Genomic DNA, 18,425 nt, shown 5'->3' on the forward strand with positions numbered 1-18,425 from the left:
GAAACAAACTGTTGGAAAATGAGTATGACCTTATTCCATGTCTTTTTCCACACGATATCTTGAAGAACAGAGGATTATATGATCCCTTATCTAAAGGATGAGTCATTGAATAGATCAGAGTTGGAAAGCAGCTTTTGAGAGCTATGATTGCTAATCAGATCTTGAAGTTAAATTGGCAATTATAGTTATTAGACTTATCCAAGTGGAAGACTGTTGGATTAGGTATCTAAGCCCATAACTATAACTGGTATGTACTTGAACCGATAGTAGCATGGTCCTTTTCGGTTGCCTTCACCGGAGCAATTTGATAGGATATATATATGACAAAGAGGTTATTTGTGATTCATTAATATTTATATGAATAGTATATTATTATTTAATTGGTATTGATCAAGAATTAATTTGGTGATCAAAAGAGACTGATTAAATTTACGGGGACTAATTAGGGAAATCAGTATTACTTATAGTTTGGGCTAATGATCCATGTAGATTAGGGATGGGCTAAATCTATATGAGAGTCCAGGAAGAGTTAGTCCAAAGGGCCTATCATATGGATCATTGGAATACTTAAAGGCTTAAGTAAACTAGGGTTTTATGTATGAAACCCTAAGGATTCCACACTATAAATTGAACCCATAGCCTTCCCAAAATCGGTCAATCTCTTCCAAGGTGAAACCCTAGCCGAATTTTGGTGTTTCCTAACCTCTCTCTCATAAGCCTCCTCTTGCTTTTGGTCTTTGTGACTTATTTGAGGTATCACATTTGAGGTACTAAGCTCTTGAAAGGTCAGGTTCTACAAGCTACAACAAAGAAGTATTCATCTAACTAGTTTTATGTTGTAAATCTCAAAGTTGTATGCTAGTTAGGGTTTATGCTTTGGATAATATGAAATTTGCATGTATAACTTGAGAAAACTTAGATCCAAAGCATTAGGGTTGTATGTGCACCATAGGATTTTTATAGTGATCAAAACCCATCACTTAGGGCCCCATCAAGGCAATGAGGTGGATTTATGACGTGGAGGGGCGTTTCTTCACATGTTCATGTCCTACTAACTAGAAGGTCAGATGTGTCCTAAACCTCCTGAGGTCCGGAGCAAAGGACTGGTGGAGGTTGATGATTGGATCTTACACCGATGATCATAGAGTTGTAGTTACTTGGTTACATTTCAAGGATATGTCCCAAGCTTGCTATATTACGCCGGTCGAGCGGGAACGGTTAGTTCAGGAGTTCTTGGAGCTGAGACAAGATGGTGAGATGGTAATGGAGATCACCCATATGTTCATGGAGAGGGCGATGTTCTGCCCGGAGTTTGCTTCCGAGCAGGCTCAGATGACACGTTATTTAAGCATGCTCAAGACTAACATCCGTCAGTTTGTTGCTAACTAGCATTGCAATACACTGCTTGAGTTACATGAGGCCATTAGGCAGCGTGAGCTTGAGATTGAGTTACAGTTACGAGAGTAGAGGCAGGCCACGGTGCTGGCACAACTAGCGCCAAAGTGGTCTAAGACTGCTGATTCCAGGACAGGAAGACAGGATAGCCACACTTGTGGCAAGTACGGGAGGGGTCACTCAGGGGTTTGCAGATCGGGTAGCGCTTGCCACAAATGCGGCCAGGAGGGACACTTCGTGAGGAATTATTGCTAGCTAGCTCCGGTTCAGGATATGAGGATTTGCTACTACTACCATCAGGTTGGTCACATGAAGACCAACTGTCCACAGCTTACTGCTAGGCCGATTCAGGCTCCAACACTGGTTACATTGAGGGTTACTAACGGGGTTCAGGGTAGAGTAGGGCTTCTGAGGGCTCAAGGACGTGCTTTCCATCTTACAGCAGAGGAGGCCAGGGCAACACCATATGCGGTTGCTGGTATGTTTCTACCTTTTATCTTACTGTTTATGATTACAGTGTGAACTTTCCATTACCTTCTGCATAAGATGTTAGGATAGGAGGATCAGGGAAATTTACTATCGAAGGGTTGTAGATGGTTAGGATACCGGGGAGGCCTTGAGGATGAGAAGTTCGGATAGAGAATCACCGTTCCAGGGTGAGTAGTTGTAGTTTGGAGATCTAGAAGCATTTAGCTCGGATTCAGGTTTCTCTTGAAGTTAGTTTGCTCTGTGCCGGGAGGACTGTTTTGCATAGGATATTTATTCCAGGTTTAATTATTCCATGGTTAAGTATGGTGATACCAAGTAGGGATGGTTAACTGGTATTTTGGTTTTTCCACTAATAGGTAGTGGTTAGTGTCCCAAGTGGGGGAGAACGGGCTATATGAGAGAAGGCACCAGGATGGATCCAAGGATATGCTCAACAGACATAGGGCAGTTTGGATAGACTCAAGGCTAGCGAGGCGTACCAGTCAAGCTGAAGGCCGAGAGAACGGTCCAGACAGGCTGAAGGCCCAGAGAGGCGGTCCAGACATGCTGAAGGTTCTAAGAGTGGTCCGGATAGGCTATATGCCCTGCGAGGCGGTCTAGACGTGTCGAAGGCTCAGAGAGCGGTCCAGATAGACTGATGTCTTGTGAGGCGGTCCAGTCAGACTGATGGCTCATTATGCATGTTGTGTTTGTTTATATGATATGGTTATATCTATATGGCGTTGGTATTTTGGGGGTAAGTCACTAAGCCTACAATCTTACATTTATCGATTATTTTTTTTGGTACTCCTGATGATCGCGGGAAGGCGAAGGCATGATCGTACATCTCCTTATATTTTCGTGATTTGATTCTGGGGATACTCTGATGTTTAAACTATTTTGAAAAAAAATTGTAATAACTTAATGGTTTTAAATGTTTTTAAAAGTTTTAAATTGTAATAACTTTGTATGTATTTTGTTAGGTCTATGTTCTAGTATTGAGCATGCTGCTTTGTGATAACAACTTGGGGAATTGTACAATCCGTACTTGTTGTTTACCACTTATAGAGTGCCCTCAAAAACCATTGGTGCTTATGAAGGAGAGCCTGGAAACTATTGAGTAGCAACTTGCTCCAAGAAGGGAATCATGTAGGGTTTTGAGCATTCTAACACTCCTATCGTGTACATGCAACCCTAGAAACCTTGGATCTATGTTTTCTATAAAATACATGAAAATTTGATTTTCCAAGGTTCTCAACCTAACTAGCATGTTATGGGGTACTTGTAATATAAACATTTAGTAGAGTAAGATACCTTTACTTTTGTTTGATTGCTTGGAGTCTTTAGAGCCTAGCACCAATAATGTGGATGCCTCAAGTGGAATCACAAATCATCAAAAACAAGTTGGAAGCTTTGAGAGAATATGATGCACTCTAGAAATCGGCCCACCCTTGTTCTCACACACATTAGTTCCATTTTAAGTGGCAAGGACATCTTTATATAGTATGGAGGATTTGGGTTACATGCATGTAAACCCTAATACCCATGACTTTTCATTTACATAGGATCCATGGGTTAAAAGATCCATGGACTTCCATACAGTCTTAGCCCATCCTAAATAAATATTAGCCCAATCCATATATATATGTAAGAGTCCATATTTAATTAGCCCCTTTTGATCACTAAATTTATTGCAAATTAATTCTTGATCAATACTAATTAAATAATATGATTTCATATTAATGTATTATAACTTATAATATATTAATACACCATAAATATCTTATTCTCAAAAATATATCCATACAAATTTGTAGGTGAAGTGCAACCCAAATGGACCATGCCGGGTTGGGTCAAGTTCATACTAAATATAGTTACGGACTTAGACACCTTATCTAATAGTCTCCCACTTGGATGAGTCGGATAGCTATAGTTGCAAGTACAACTTGAGGAACCAACCAGCAATCGTAGCTCTTTAAAAATCTGTTGAACTATGAAGCACCATTTTAGATAAGTGGTCATATAATCCTCTGTTCTCAAGATATCAACTGGACAAATACATGGAACAATTTCATACTTATCGTCCAAGAGTTTGTTTCTCGATCTTTGATTTGTTTGACATAGAACTAAATTGAACACATCAATTAGGTTCTGACTGGGCCCGACACATAAGTCAAAACCAAATCATCGAGGGGCCCAGATATCGCTTCTATTCCTAGAAGGAACAGATAAAATTCGACTCATATGCTTGTTCTAACTACTTGTTGAATTATGCAAAAAAGCACATTTTATGACATCAAGTTACGGATGTGTTTTCGTACAATCAATGGGGTAACCAACTCATAGTAAACGACTCATATCTCTAGGTTTGAAGATTTATATGATATTACCATCTCACGGTCACTCGAGATAAATTCCATGAAGTGATACAAGTGAGCGTGGGTTTAATCCAATACTCTGACCTTATGAGTACTCATGAATGTTGCAGCAACCATTGCTATGTCTAATGCACCTTAGACAAACCTACAAGCCTAATTCATGACAGTCTTAATTCATTACCTACTTCCAAAGTATGACTGACTGTGGAGAGATTGAATAATATAATTATTCTGGAAGTCAAAACATGCAAAACTGAAACAATAGTAAGCGATTAACACAAGATAGTAATACCTTACTCATAAATAAACAACAACTTTTATTTAATCATCAAATGTCAATTACATTTTACAAGTTTCAGAGAACAACTATATAATTATTAAAACTAATATCGTCCCTCAACCCGATGCTCCTTACATGCTGCAAATGCTTAACCTTAGTTAGTCCCTTCGTGAAGGGATCTGCGGGGTTCTCTTCTGACGATACCCTCTTTGCCACGAGGAGTCATTCTTCTATCTTGTGTCTTATGAAGTGATATTTTCTGTCAATGTGTCTGGATCTATCGTGATCTCTTGGTTCCTTGGCTAAGGCAACCGCACTATTGCTGTCACAGAAAATCTCCATAGGCTCCAGTATAGCCGACACAACTCCAAGGTCTCCAATGAAGTTCTTCAGCCATATCGCCTCCTTTGCCGCTTCACTTGCTGCTATGTACTCTGATTCACAAGTAGAATCAGCTACTATATCCTGCTTCGAAATTTTCCAAGTAATTGCTCCTCCATTTAGGGTAAAGACTCGGCCTGACTCAGAGCGGAAATTATCCCTATCAGTCTGAAAGCTAGCATCACTATCCCCAATTACTCTCAAGTCATCACTACCACCGAGAGTAAGAACCCAGTCTTTAGTCCTCCGCAGGTACTTAAGAATGTTCTTTACTGCAGTCTAGTGAGCCTTGCCAGGATTTCCCTGATATCTGCTGAACATGCTCAATGCAAAGGCCACATCAGGGCGAGAACAAGTCATAGCATACATGATCGAGCCAACAACGTAAGCATGTGGTAATCGACTCATCTCAGCTATCTCAGCCTCTGTACTCGGACTATGAGTCTTACTCAGTTTGGCATTATGTTGGATTCGTAAGTCCCCTTTCTTGGAATTTTGCATGTTGAACTGTTTCAACACCTTATCCAAGTAGGTACTCTGACTAAGTCTAATTAGTCTTTTACTCCTGTCTCTCAGTATCTTTATCCCTAGGATATAGTTAGCTTCTCCAAGGTCATTCATAGCTAAACACTTCCCAATCCAGGACCTAACCACCTGCAAAGTTGGGATGTCATTTCCTATGAGTATTGTGTCCTTCACATACAATACCAAAAAGCTAACTATACTCCCACTAGCCCTAACATATACACAGGACTCATCCTCACGCCTCGAAAAGCCAAACTCTTTGACTTTCTCATCGAAACAAAGATTCCATCTGTGAGATGCTTGTTTCAACCCATATATGGATTTCTCAAGATTACACACTCTATTAGAGTACTTTTCATCGACAAAACCCTCTGGCTGAGCCATGTAAGCATCCTCAGCCAACTTTCCATTAAGGAAAGCGGTTTTGACATCCATTTTCCATATTTCATAATCATGAAATAAAGCAATGGCTAGCACAACCCTAGTAGATTTAATCTTTGCTACTGCTGAGAAGGTCCCATCATAGTCAACTCCTGGTGTTTGAGTAAAGCCCTTTGCCACCAGTCGTGATTTATAAGTGTGTATCTTCCCATCCATGTCAGTCTTCTTCTTGAAGATCCATTTGCACCCAACTGTCTTACGACCCGTACATTGTCAACCAAGTTCAAAACTTGATTGTCATACATGGACTGAATCTCACTGTCCATAACCTCCTTCCACTTAGCAGACTTGGGGCCTGCCATGGCTTCCCTGTAGTTATTAGGTTCATCCAAATCTACCAGTGTACAATCACTGATAAATGTATCACTTTCTGCGGTGATATGATAACCATAATAAAACTCAGGCATGTTCCTAACCCTAGTGGAATGCCTCGGAGGTATAGACTCATCTATTGGCTTAACAGGAGTTTCCTCCCCAGGTTGATCGCTAGTGTTTGAGGTTACTTCACCACTTGACTCCTGAAGCTCTTCAAGGTCAATTTGCCTCCCACTGTTTCCTTGGCTTGTAAATTCTCTCTCTCTCAAAAGAATCCTCTCCTTACCACAAAGACCACATTCTCACTGGGTCTGTAGAAGAGGTAACCAAAGGATTTCTTTGGGTAGCCGATGAAAATACACCTCTCACTTTGACGTTCGCGCTTGTCGTGATTCCCGCGCCTCACAAAAGCGTCGCATCCCCAAATATTGATGTGGTCTAAATTGGAAACTTTCCCAATCCACATCTCATGAGGTGTTTTGGCAACCTTTTTAGTAGGGACTAGATTAAGGATATGGGCGGTAGTCTCTAAGGCATACCCCCAGAATGAGATTGGTAACAAAGCTCAACTTATCATGGAACGAACGATGTCCAATAAGGTTCAATTGTGCCTCTCAGCCACACCATTCAGCTGTGGTGTCCTAGGAGGTTTCAATTGTGAAACAATTCCACATTCCTTAAGATAGTCAAGGAACTCGATACTAAGATACTTTCCTCCCCGATCGGATCGGAGCATCTTGATGTTCCTGCCCAGTTGATTCTCCACTTCCTGCTTAAACTCTTTGAACTTTTCAAAGGTTTTTGACTTATGCTTGATTAAGTAGATATAGCCATATTTGTTGTAATCATCAGTAAAAGTCATATAGTAGTGGTTAGCATCCCTTGTGGCGGTTTTGAAGGGTCCACACACATCTGTGTGTATGAGGTCCAACAAACCTTCACCCCTAGCACAAGAACCAGTGAAGGGTGACTTTGTCATTTTCCAAGTAAACAAGACTCGTAACTATCATCCGACTTTAGGTCAAATGATTCCAAAACTCCAGCCATTTGGAGTTGGCCTATGCGCTTCTTGTTAACATGTCCAAGACGACAATGCCACAAGGATGCTTTATCCAAGCTAATCGAAGAATCAATATGTAACACATTATTTCCTAGGTTGTCTACAACCGACACAGTTTCATATACATCATCACAAGGTAATGCTTTAAAATAAAACACATCATTAAAAAAAACCATTAATAGCACCAATTTTATTATCAAATGAAAATGTGAATCCTTTCTTGTACAAACTATGAAAGGAAATAATATTTCTCGCCATTTCAGACGAGTAACAACATTTATTCAAATCTAAAGTTAACCCATTACTAAGAAATAAAGAATAAACTCCAATCTTGGTCACAGGTGATGCTTTCCTATTGCCCATTATTAAGTTTATCTTCCCATGCTCCACTTCTTCACTTCTTCTTAGAACCTACAAATCAGTACATATGTCAATACCACAACCAGTATCAAGAAACCAAGAAATAGTATTTAGTGAGTTATTAGACAATATAGTGTAAATACCTGCATGGGTGGGTTTTACTTTCCCATCCTTAACATCTTGCAGGTATTTGGGGCAGCTTCGCTTCCAGTGCACCTTTTCATGGCAGTAGAAGCATTGTGCTTCCTTTGGGTTTGAAGAAGGAGGAATGGAACCACTTTTGGTTCCACTTGAGGAGGAGACATCAAGACACTTTCCCTTGGTTCCCTTCGAAGGGGTCTTCCTCTTCTTCCCCTTTCCCTGCCTAATTTCCAGAACAGGGGTTGTACTAGGAGTAGCAGTAACAGCCGATTTACCTTCTAGGCCACTTTCATCGGTCCTTAAAATTCCTTGAAGTTTGCTAAGTGTAACTTCCTCTTTCTTCATATGATAAGTCATGCGAAACTGATCATAACTTGGAGTTAAGGAATCGAGAATGATATCAATCGCCATGTCCTCAGGAAAGTCCACATTAGGCTTTAGCAACCGGTCCATGAACCTTTGCATTTTATGCAAGTGGCCGGTGATGGGTTCACCATCCTTCATCCTAGCTGTTATCATAGAGGAAATGATTTCATACCTTTCCTGACGAGCACTCTGATGGTACCTTTCCATCAAGTCCTGGTGCATCTCAAAAGTGTAGAAATCTTCATAGGTGTAACAACGTAAATTTTCAAATAAAATTTTCATTTTCAAACATAATAAAACTCATTTCATAATATCACATATGTCTCAAATGTCATCAAATAAAACACAATCCCATAATCATAAAAACAATCTCCCGCCAGTGTGTACAATCATGCCGGTTGCTTGTCGCGATCCTCGGAACTACCTGAAACACATAACACATAGCATGGTAAGCATAAAACTTAGTGAGCTCTCCAAAATACCACACACACAACACATCAACCACTCTAGGCTATAGCTCGACAAGACCCTCCGGTCAATGTGTCTTAGTGGGAACCTTCGGTCCGACAACTCAGATGGAACGTCTAGTCCCTCAACTCAGCAGCTCAATATAATACACAGTAAACATATCAAAAAAATAGCACGATATCTCAAAGCACAGCTCATTCACATAAGACCCTCTGGTCACACATAAAGTTCCCACACATGGTAAGTATACTGAGAAGACTCACCTCGTAAGCTAGCAAAAGAAACATCGAACTCGGAATCTCAAACTCTATCATCAGTTTAGCCTCCGCCTAACACATAATAATTATCTCTAATTAATACCGGCTCCCAAGAACTAGACTAACCCTTCTACACTCACAGAAGGATGAAAAGACCATTTTACCCCTCCATGGGCTTAATAGTCCACAATTTGTCCAAACCCTAAAAGTCAACAAAAGTCAACGGCAGGGAGTACGCTATGCGTACTCGGTCTCTATGTTGCGCGTACTCAGCTACCATGCAGACATCAGGGATGCTCGACCCCTACGTCGTGCGCACTGGGATTACAACCAGCATACGCCCCAGTTTTACACTCCTCTCATTTTTTGTCTTAACCAGTTAATACATAGGCTCATATCTCAGATCTGGACTCCCTAATGTCTCTTAGTCCATAAAGTTAGTGACTTTAAGCCTTTGCATGGCTGATTCAGTCACAAACACTCAAAAAACCCATTCCCTTTCCTTGTGTAGCTCATAACTCATGCATGGCTCACTACCAACGCCTAAGATTGGATTTTTATGACTCTACAACACACAATACACTGAAAAGTCGAAGATCAAGGTCTCTGTAGTTCATTATCTCATAAAGTCTCCATCTTTGGGATAAAACCCTAATATACTCAAACAACATGCTCATGACAAAGGAAAGGCAAATTTTAAAGCTTTATACCTCAATAAGAAGCTTCCCACTTTGATTTTCTCGGATCTAGAAGCTTGGACTCCAACTCCTTCTTCTTCAAGACCTTCTATTCTATTCAAAATCAAACAAACACTCTCAACGCTAAATCACACACACACAAGCTCTAGAACGAGGGTTAGGGCACTCTTAGGGTTTTCTCTCTGGGAATGGTGGCCAGTAATGAGGCCATCATATCCCTTATATAGGGGGCTCACCCCAAATTAGGGTTGCACTCTGGGCCTAGTACGCCCAACGTACTAGGTGGCCTCCGCGTCACATACGTGCTGACGAGTACGCTAAGCGTACACCTCAGGTAGCCCCGCGTACTCGTTTTTTGCTCTTTTTATAATAAGGGCTAAAATAGACAATAGCTCAATAGATCAAAGTTCTCGAAGTATACCTAGAATTGGGATGTTACAATTCTCCCCCACTAGAATCAGACTTCACCCTCGAAGTCATGCTCCTCAAATAGTTCCGGATGCTGCTCTCGCATCTCGGACTCCGACTCCCAAGTCATCTCGGACCCTTTCTGATGTTGCAACTGCACTTGAACCAGGGGCACCACTTTGTTCCTCAAAAACTTCACTTTTCGATCCATAATCACGATCAGTCTCCCGATATAATTCAGGCTCTCATCCACCTGAATGTCCTCTAGTGGTACCACTGCCGTCTCATTGACCACACACTTCATCAACTTTGACACGTGGAAGGTGTTATGGATCTGACTCAACTCCACAGGTAGCTCTAAGCGGTATGCTACCTTACCCACTCTAGCGGTCACCCTTAAAGGACCGATGTATCGGGGCCCCAACTTGCCCCTCTTCCTGAATCGTTTTACCCCTTTCCATGGGGATACTCTCAGGAGAACAAAATCTCCAACCTGAAACTCAAGTTCGGATCGTCAACTGTCCGCATAACTCTTCTGGCAACTCTGAGCCGTCAGTAATCTCTGTCTGACCTCTTGAATTTGCTCAGTCATCTTGAGCATTATCTCAGTGCTACCCATCACTCGCTGCCCTACCTCTCCCCAACAGATGGGGGTTCGACACCTCCTCCCATAAAGAAGCTCAAAAGGAGGCATGCCGATACTGGAATGGTGGTTGTTGTTGTAAGAAAACTTAGCCAAGGGTAGGTATGTGTTCCAACTTCCACCAATGTCCATAACACGTGCTCGAAGCATGTCCTTGAGCGTCTGAATCATCCTCTCACTCTGTCCGTCTGTCTGTGGGTGGTAGGTTGTGCTAAAATGCAATCGCGTTCCCAACTCCTCGTGGAACTTCTTTGAGAATCTTCAAGTAAAATGCACATCCCGATCGGACATTATAGATATCATTGCCCCATGTCGAGCTACCACCTCTCGCACATATATCTTTGCCAGCTTCTAAACAGAAGAGCTCTCACTCATAGCAAGAAAGTGAGCGCTCTTTGTCAACCGATCCAAAATCACCCAAATTGCGTCGACACCCTGCATGGTCCTCGGCAATTTGGTGATAAAATCCAGAGAAATTTGTTCCTATTTCCACTGGGGAACCTCCAATGGCTGCAACTTGCCATGAGGACGCTGGTGCTCGGCCTGAACCCGACGACAAGTCAAGCACCTCTCGACTACCCACGCAACATCTCTCTTCATACAGGGCCACCAATAATCCCTCATCAGGTCCAAATACATCTTAGTGGCCCCAAGGTGGATCAAAAATCTTGATCTATGCGCCTCGTCCATTAGTGTACGTCGAGCTACGCCCGTATAGGGCACCCAAATCCTTCCTCGGAAGGTCATAAGTCCTCTGCTGTCCGTCACAAACTCGGACACGTGCCCAATCACCAGCTCCCTCTTATGGTTCTCTAGTCTCACGACCTCCACTTGGGCCTCTCGAATGATATCTAAGACTGAAGTCACCACTGTCATCCTCATACACACATCTCGGATCGAGTAACTCTTTGCTCTACAACTCAGGGCGTCGGCTACCACATTATATCATTGCCTGGATAATACAGGATCTCGCAGTCATAATCTTTCTCCACATCTAACCATCTCCTCTGTCTCATGTTAAGGTTGGGCTGATCCATATGATACATCAAGCTCTTGTGGTCCGTGTATATGGTACACCGAACCCCGTACAGATAATGATGCTAGATCTTGAGGGCAACCACCACTGCCCCCAGCTGCAGATCGTGGGTGGGATATCTTGTCTCATGAGGATTCAACCGTCTCGATGCGTAAACTATCATGTGCCCTCTCTGCATCAGTACTACACCCATGCCCATAATAGATGCATCACAATAAACCACAAAATCCTCCATTCTCTCCAGAAGGGTCAACACAGGAGCCTCGAACAATCTCTGGTGAAGGGTCTCAAATGAGGTATGGTGCTCGAGACCCCAAGTAAACGCAACGCCCTTCCGAGTCAAACTGGTGAGAGGGATAACAATCTTGGAAAATATCTGATAAATCTCTGAAAACTCCTGATCTCGGCACCTCCCATCTCATAAGTGCCTCAATTTTGGCCGGATCGACCAAAATACCATTCAGGTTAACGAGGTGTCCTAGGAACTGGACCTCTCGTAACCAGAAATTACACTTGGAGAACTTGGCATAGATCCTCTCCGACCTCAGTACTCCCAGAATCTCTCTCAGGTGCTCCTCATGTTGCTCTTTGGACCTTGAATACACCAAAATATCGTCGATGAACACAATCACCGAACGATCCAACATGGGCGTACACACCCGGTTCATGAGGTCCATGAATGCTTCCGGTGCGTTGGTGAGCCCGAAAGGCATCACCACGAACTCATAGTGCCCACAACGTGTCCTGAAGGCCGTCTTTTGTACATTCTCCTCACGGACTCTCATCTGATGATACCCATACCTCAGATCGATCTTGCAAAACCAAGAAGCCCCCTACAGCTAATCAAACAAATCATCGATCCTCGGAAGTGGGTAATGGTTCTTGACCGTCAACTTGTTCAACTCCCGGTAATCAATGCACATCCAGTATGAACCATCCTTTTTCTTGACAGAAAGGATCGGGGCTCCCCACGACGAACTACTCGGCCTGATAAACCCTTTACCCAGCAGCTCCTGCAGCTGTGAGGACAACTCCTGCATCTCCGGAGGCGTAAGGCTATAAGGTGCCTTGGCAATAGGCGCCGCTCCCGACAATAAATCAATCCGAAACTCTACGTACCTCTCGGGAGGCACTTTCAACAACTCCTCGGAAAAAACATCTGGAAACTCTCACACTATCGGAACCTCATAGATAGAACTCGACCTCTCTGCAGTTGCCCGCGTATCCATCACATATGCCAAAAATCCCATACAACCCTACTGTAGACTATGTCTTGCTCTAGCGGCCGAACAAAATGCCGACTCAGATCGGGTAACCTCGTCGTATACTGTACGGACTTCCCCACTAGGGTCTCGTATGTCACCAGCTGATGCTCACAGTCGATCATAGCTCCAAATCGACTCAACCAGTCCATGCCCATGATGACACAGACATCCCTCATCGCGATCGGTACCAGATCTATCTAAAACTCAACTCCGAAAATCTCGAGCACACATCCACGAATCACGTCAGTTGCAAATACCGCATGCTCATCGGCTATGGAGACTCTTAGAGGTCGACTCAACACCTCTTGTCGGATACTGATGTGACGACTAAATGCTAAGGATACAAAGGATCGACTCGCAACCGAGTCAAATAACACCAAGGCATGCACAGAACTCACAAGAAAAGTACGTATACATAATCACAATATAACCACAAAATATCTCAAAATAATACAATAAGAACACATACCAGCCACACCATCAGGTGTTACGCATACCTCCTCCGCTGTCAGCTGAAAGGATCTTCCACAAACCCTTGGTGTCTCGGCCTCCGCTGGCCGAATCTCAGTAGCACGCGCAGAAGTAGGTGCAGATCCCTGGGCTGATCCCTGCACGAGCTGAGGGCACTCGAGCTTCTGGTGGCCGGTCTGGTTGCAATGAAAGCAAACCGATAATCCCTTGGGGAAATCCTTCACCATGTGCCCCTCATTGTCGCATTTGTAGCAAATTCCCGTATGGCAAGAACCCTCATGAATCTTCCCGCACTTGCCATAAGTGCGGCCCTTCTGGCCTCCAACTCTGGAATCAGTGGGCTTGGCCCGCTTCGTCGCCGGCCACGACTGCACTGGTCTCTGGTCCCTCCCTCGAGAGTTGTCCTCCACCTCCCTGGTCTCCAACTCAAGCTCAATCTCTCTCCTCCTGGCATTGGCCTAAAGCTCGTCCAGTGTTCTATGTGACGAGTTCGCCAAGAATTCTCGTATGTCCCTCCTCAGTATGCTAAGATATCGACTCACACGTGCCTGCTCAGTGGACACGTGTTCAGGGAAAAACATCGCCCTCTCGTGGAACATCCTCGAAATCTCAGTCACTGATTCTGTCTTCTGAGAAAAAAACTCATGTGCCAAACGTTCGCTCTCCACCGGGGGAACATGCTCGTCTCGGAACATCTGAACAAACCTCTCCCATTACACTACAGCAAGATCTGCAGGGGTAAAACTAGCTATCATAAACTTCTTCTAGTCCTTCGCCCTCAAGCGAAGTTGGTTCAGTACAAACTGAACTCTAAAATGGTAAGGACAAGAACACGTGTAAAAACACCCCTAAATATCGGAGATCCACCTCATCACAGCAATCAAATCCTGCGCCCCCATCAAACTCTGGTGGCTTCATGTTGCTGAACTCTTGGAACAGCAACGAGTCACCTCCCTGAGGCCTAGCCGCGGCGCCGACTGTAGTGGCCACTACAGCAACAGCCTCAGTGATAGCAGCGTATCGCTCATCAAACGTATGTATCAAGGTGGTCTTGATACACCCAAACATCTCTGGAATCTCTGCTCGGATAGCTGCAGCCACCTCCTCATGGATCATCTTCCGTATCTCCTCATCACTACTCCCACTGCCTACAGGGTTGTGGCGTGTACCCACCATGACGTCTCGAAAACACAACACAAAATCATCTGAGACACGCTCGAGCATACTGACACGCGATCACTCACCCCTACTTGTTCCTTAGCATCCTAAGGATTCTTACTTGGACCGCTCACTGATCCGGTGTTTCCAGTAGTACAGGCCCAATACTACCTTCCACACCGCATCGGTGTTCACCCTAAGTCCTCCTCCTCATATCCCAATAACAAGTACTCTATGCCTCACAAGGTACTCTTACAGTAGTCCTCTCATTGGCTCGCTCCTGCTAGATACTCATACTCAAAGCAATTCACTGACAACAGAAATCCCTCGGTTAAGGCATCACAAATCAGGCCACCCTAGTCCAAACATATGATTTACCTATCCTATTCTCTATCATGCAATATATCTCATATAATATCTAGTAACACAAAATGAGCGTATTTTGGGAAATCGCCACTTGGGCTCTGGCTGATTGTACACACTGCTCCGGCTAGTCTTTCGTAACAACGAAATTTTCAAAACAAAATTTTCATTTTTCATCAACCAAGTTCATATAAAATGTTCTCAAATATTTTGAACAGTAGTTTTTGAAACACAACATATCCCCAAGATCATAAAAATCAAACCCTCTCTCTAGTGTGTACGAGTCACGTCGGCGCCTTTCCACGGTCCTCGCTAGTATCTGAAACACATAACACAACAACTGTTAGCATAAATGCTTAGTGAGTTCCCAAAAATACTGCATACAACACATATGCCACTCAAGGCTATAATACGACCCTCCGGTCGACGTGTCTTAGCGGAACCCTCCAGTCTCGTAGCTCGTTGGACCCTCTGATCCGGTCATAGCTCGTTGGGCCCTCCGGCCCGGTCTGTATCGTTGGACCCTTCGGTCCAGTCTATAATCATCATACAACATACATATAACACATAGCGCATAATCTCATACATAACACATAATACCCTTAGGTCAATATATAATACCGCTCTAGGTACGTATAGTGAGAAGACTCACCTCGAGTGTCTCAGTAAGCTTCTGACTCGGTAGAAATATGATCTAGCCTCCGCCTAATCACATAAAGTAAATACTCTCATAAATATAACTATGCTCAAACCTTTCTTAACACCCTCAGAAGGGTAAAAGACCATTTTACCCCTCTCTTGGCTTAAAGACCTCATTGTTGACCAAACCCTAAAAGTCAACAAAAGTCAACAGTCAAAATTTGACCCGACTCGTCCAGTGCACTTGGGCGACTCGGCGAGTCTACACGTGTCCACTAATTCTTTAGTCCCACTTGGCATGTCGAGTTCCTCCCCTTGCTCGACGAGTCACCACTGGCCTGAATCGCGGAGCCACCCCGACTCAACTCGCCGAGTCTCAAGAACAACTCGGCGAGTTCCGCCTTGAACTCCAGTCCTCAAATCCCCCTCTGACTCACTGAGTTATTCCCCCAACTCAGCAAGTCTACCCACTGAGTGGTTTACGGGAAACCCTAACCCTACTCGCCGAGTCTTAGCTATGGACTCGGCGAGATCATGCCATGCCCAAACTCCACAGACCTCCTGAGGTCAGATCTGTTCCATTAATCCATAGATCTGACCTTCCCAAGCATGATAATCATGTAAAGTTCAGACCTTGACACTTAAATAGCATCTAGATGGTCTTACTTGGTGATTTAGTCCCAAAATAGCATCCTAAGTTCATGACTCCCAAAATAACTCCAAAAAGCCCCAATGGTTAAGGTCTCTGGACCTCCTTGGGTCCAGATCTAAAGCATGAACTCGAGAAGGAACCAATTGCTCCACAAATCCATCCCTAAAGGGGTTAGAAAACCCTAACTCTAGGAATCAACACCAAAACTGAAGAAGGTCCAAAAAATACCTCAAGATGAAGTCTATGAGCTCTGAAATCACCAGAATCACACCTCCTTCAGCCTCCTCTTGCCTTGGTTTCCTCCTTCTAGCAAATACACCAACAAAATGATCACAAATGGCCTCTCCTTCCTCACAAACGCTTTAGATCTCTTACGGTTTCTCTTTGGGGTTTGGTAGCCGCAAATGACGGCCCTAAGGGCCTTTAAATAGGTCCCAAACCCTGGAAATTAGGGTTTCATTAAACAGCGTGGACTCGTCGAGTCCACTCATGAACTCGCCGAGTCCAGCTGTGAACTCGGATAAGAATCCGCGACCATACTCGGCGAGTCTAAACACCAACTCGCTTAGTCCCCTATCAACTTCCAAAAAAAAATAAAGGAATAAATATTATACCTGGGAATCCGGATGTTACAATTCTCTCCCACTAGAATTAGACTTCGCCCTCGAAGTCTTACTCTACGAACAACTCTGGATGCTGCTCCTGCATCTTACGCTCCGGCTCCCAATTCAACTTTGACCCTTCCCGATGCTCCCATTGGATCTGCACCAGAGGCACCTCCTTGTGCCTCAAAACCTTGATCTTCCGATCCCTAATCGCCACCGGTCTCTCAACATAATTCAGGCTCGCATCCACCTGAATATCTTCTAGTGGCACCACCGCCGACTCGTCGGCTATACACTTTCGCAGCTGCGACACGTGGAAAGTGTCATGAATCTGACCCAACTCTGCAGGTAATTCCAAACGGTAGGCTACCCTGCCCACCCTCGCGATCACCCTGAAAGGACCAATATATCGGGGCCCCAACTTGCCCCTCTTCCTGAAATGTATCACTCCTTTCCAAGGAGAGACCTTCAGGAGCACGAAGTCGCCGAGCTGAAATTCGAGCTCAGACCGGCGCCTGTCCGCATAACTCTTCTGACGACTCTGAGCTGTCAACAACCTCTGTCTGACATGCTGAATCTGCTCTGTCATCTAAAGCACGATCATGTTACTACCCATCACACGCTGCCCTACTTCTCCCGAGCAAATGGGGGTCCGACACCTCCTCCCATACAACAGCTCAAAGGGTGGCATACCAATGCTCGAATGATGGCTGTTGTTGTAGGAAAACTCTGCCAAGGGGGAGTACGTGTCCCAAATCCCGCCGAAATCCAACACACATGCTCGGAGCATGTCCTTGAGCGTCTAAATCATCCGCTCACTCTGCCCGTCAGTCTATGGGTGGTATGCGCTACTAAAATGCAGTCTTGTACCCAATTCCTCATGAAACTTCTTCCAGAATCTGGAAGTGAAACGTACATCTCGATCTGAGACAATCGAGATCGGCACTCCATGCCGCGATACCACCTCTCTCACGTACGTCTCTGCCAACCTTTCTGCGGAAGAGCTCTCACTGATAGCAAGGAAATGAGCGCTCTTTGTCAACCTGTCCACAATCACCCAAATTGCATCGACATCTCTCGCAGTCCTTGGCAATTTGGTGATGAAATCCATGGTAATCTTTTCCCATTTCCACTCGGGAATCTCTAACGGCTACAGTTTACCATGTGGACGCTGGTGCTTGGCCTTAACCCTGTGACAGGTCAAGCATCTCTCTACAAACCATGCGAAGTCCCTCTTCATACAGGGCCACCAATACTCCCTTTTCAGGTCCAAATACATCTTAGTGGCCACGGGATGGATCGACAACTTCGATTGAGGAGCCTCTTCCATCAAAATGGTACACGTCCCGCCCACAGACGGTACCCAAATCCGACCCTGGAATGTCATGAGCCCTCGGCTATCGGTAACGAATTACGATACCAGCCAACAACTCGCTCTCTTTTCTGGCTCTCTGGCCTCAAGGCCTCAGCTTGGGCCCTACGAATAGCGTCCAACACCGGGGTCATCACTGTCAATCTCAAACAAACATCTCGCATCGGGGCGCCCTTCGCCCTTCGGCTCAGCGCATCGGCTACAACATTAGCCTTGCCCGGGTGGTACAGGATCTCACAATCATAATCCTTCACCACATCCAACTACCTCCTCTAACGCA

This window comes from Lactuca sativa, chromosome 5 (assembly GCF_002870075.4).
Source record: "Lactuca sativa cultivar Salinas chromosome 5, Lsat_Salinas_v11, whole genome shotgun sequence".
Taxonomy (NCBI): domain Eukaryota; kingdom Viridiplantae; phylum Streptophyta; class Magnoliopsida; order Asterales; family Asteraceae; genus Lactuca; species Lactuca sativa.